The 3,137-nt window shown below is 40.7% G+C and overlaps 1 protein-coding gene across 1 annotated transcript in view; it reads left to right on the top strand.

Moving 5' to 3' along the window:
• The first annotated feature begins 1,479 nt into the window (after positions 1 to 1,479).
• Positions 1,480 to 3,137, top strand: part of LOC101847817 (toll-like receptor 4) — a 9,564-nt gene continuing 7,906 nt past the window's right edge. The window contains exon 1 of the mRNA XM_035969267.1: positions 1,480 to 1,739. The gene's annotated coding sequence lies outside the window, so the exon portion shown is untranslated. The remainder of the gene's footprint in view (positions 1,740 to 3,137) is intronic.

The raw sequence follows: 3,137 nt of genomic DNA, 5'->3' as shown, positions 1-3,137 counted from the left end.
AAGTTAGCTTACTTAATCAGGGCTGGTGTTTGATTTTAACTGTGGCCCCAAAGGGGTGAACAGGGTATATGTGGCAATGAAACAGCTTTGACTGCCATGCACATGTTCCCTTCAACTCTATTCCAGCCTCACTTTATTTGTTGATTACGAACGTCTTTTGACATTTAATTTATGAGGTTTACGTTCAAGGATGAATTTGACAGCGACAATGTTTCAAAATTAGAAAGGGAAGCAGTGATTATTTGATTATATAGACGCTTCGCCCCTGATTGCAATGGTTTGTGACACAGGTATTGCAGCATACATCAGGAGCCCAACTTTTGTCTTGGTCTCTAAGTTCACATCTAGAATAAGTTGACAGGCTTTTTAAAGTTTGTTGTTGCTAATCTCTTTTGTGCAGTATTTCGACGCAACTATCACAGAAATTGTCAGGATTGTTTACACTATGACGAGGCATGATGGTTGACCTGGAGTAAAGTGAGCTGTTTCTGGTTCTGAAACACACTGTTTGCTACTAAGTGAAAACTAAACGGTCACAATTAAAATTCAATGAAGCAACAAGGCAAAAATGTTGCATCGTACCACTTTGAAACTGATGCTACTTTCATACAATTACATTACAGAATAAAAACTTTTGCAGCCTAAAAAGACCGTTCCCAAGTGCCCTTTGTATTTTTTCCTTATATAAAATAAGGAAATACGGCATCAAGCTATAGAATATCTGAATAAAACAAAAACAACTGAACCTAAATATAAAAAGCGAGCATCATTTTCGAATTTAGCGCCCCAAAATTTGTGAACAAACAACTGATTTCAAGCCGGAAGCAAATTCTTTGTTGACAAGTTTAAAAGGGGTAGGCTTTCGTTAGACAGCAACTGTCCTTATCACCATTCAAGGCCTGGTTCTCAAAATACAGAGTTAACCCTGGAAGCGCGCAGGCCTTATATAAAGGGCGTGAGCTGGGCTACCCGGGAAGCGCGCACGCCCTATATATAGGGCTGACCTACTTCGACCGGGAAGCGCGCAGGCCCTATATAAAGGGCATAGACGCTGACCCTTTTCAATGGAAAATTCCAGTGTTCCTTATATGGAAAATGACGTAGTCAATTACAGGCCAAAGTTATAAATAGTGACCAATGACTTTGCAAGTTATCTTGACCTCGTTAATACCGACCAATTATGTTGCGACCAAAACGTACTGTGTAAAAAGAGCACACACACACACACACACACACACACACACACAGACACACACACACACTCACACAAATACACACACACACACACTCACAAATACAAACACACACGAACACGCACACACATACATAACTATACACACATGCACATACACGAACGCATTCACACACACACATACACACACACACAAACACACACACACACACACACACACACACACACACACACACACACACACACGAATGCATTCACACACATACACACACAAACAAACAAACACACAAACAAACAAACACACACACACACACATCAAGCCGACAACCCGGCCCAATCCAGTCATGAGGAACCGGTTACTTGAGAAGTATCAGCCTGTGAGAGTAAGTAAATAAAAACAAAACAAAGATAGACGAACGAAAGTAGATTAAATTACCCTAGATTCTGTTCTTTCCGGAGCAGATGTCCTATAATATAGGGATCCACAGACCTCAGTTTTCCTCTAGCCGTCCTGACTCTCGCATTTGTGGAACCTGCTGCTGTTGTGGTAAATGTTTTTTCTTTCACAGGAGGTGTGTTTTCGTCTCTGTCGACACAATTTAAATCTTTCAGGGGGTGGGCTTCCAACTGTGCCTGACAGAGCCAACCAGTGCAGGCAGAGAGAGAGAGAGGATAAGATAAGATCAGATAAAAATAAGATAAGATCAAAACAAGATAAGATAAGATAAAACAAGATACGGTAAGATAAGTTTATACCTTTTCTCCCTGTGAGACAAGATCAGATAAGATAAGATAAGATAAAAACCCAATACGATAAAATAAGATTGATACTTTTTATCCCTGTGAGATAAGATAAGATACGATACGATACGGTGCGATAAGACAAGATAAGATAAGATAAGATGATACTTTATTGTGCCTGTGGGAAATTGTTCGTGCCTGTATAGGCACACACTTCAAGTTGTATATTGCTACCAGTAAAGAATTCCAGTAAGAAGAGTATGAAAAGGGGGACTAGAAAACAACATATGTTACATCGGATGCACCTCTCAGACCATTATATGCATGAACTTATCACATATTTTATAGTTACTGAGCTTACTTCTGTTCTTGTATCTTTTACCACTGATAAAAATTAATTAGACCTTAGAGGTTACTTCTTCTGGCCCCATGCGGGAAAGCAGAACTTGGAAGAAATGTTTGTAGCGTGATCAGGATTTAGCCATCAAAACAGACTAATTACTTCATTTAACTTTACAGTGCAAAGTTAACATGCTTTTATAGGCGTATGGTGGTTTGACTACCCGACTTGAGCCACAGGTCCGACGTTGTGTCGCTTGGAAAGGCACTTTATACGAATATTCGTCACGTCAACCAGGTGGGAATGGGTACCCGGCTATAGACAACGAAAGATCTTGTCAGTATGTTAGTTGGTATTATAGTGTTCTGTATGCTTTCCAGGAAGTTGAGATTGATTCAAAATGCTATCAGGTCTGCTGGGGAAATAATATGGATTGTAAAGCGCACATAGAGCTTGCTATTTTTTTGTAAGTGTTTTACGGCGCTCGCAACTGCATAAGTCATATGAGCGTGCAGGACACAGTAAGCATTTTCAGTTTTTGGAAATTTTGAATTTTGCTAAGGCGGCGGCCGAAGCCTACTCTTATCGATTTCAGACCACCAAGGGATCTTTAACGTGCGTAACTTGCACACGCGACCTCCGGGATTTTTCGCCCTTATCCGAGAAGGCTAGGTGTAGATCTTTCCTACCAGAGGATCAGGGGTGTGGCTGAAAGACTGCAGTAAGAAGGAGCCATGGAGTAGTAGTAGAAAGGTTGCCAAAAAAGAGTCAGAAGCACAGAGAGGAAGAGAAAATATGTGTGTGTGTGTGTGTGTGTGTGTGTGTGTGTGTGTGTGTGTGTGAGTATGTGTGTGTGTGTGTGTC

The sequence above is a fragment of the Aplysia californica genome, unplaced genomic scaffold (genome assembly GCF_000002075.1).
Source record: "Aplysia californica isolate F4 #8 unplaced genomic scaffold, AplCal3.0 scaffold00133, whole genome shotgun sequence".
NCBI classification, from domain to species: Eukaryota; Metazoa; Mollusca; class Gastropoda; order Aplysiida; family Aplysiidae; genus Aplysia; species Aplysia californica.
Note: the sequence above shows the minus strand (reverse complement) of the source record. Positions and strands in the feature narration are given on the sequence as shown.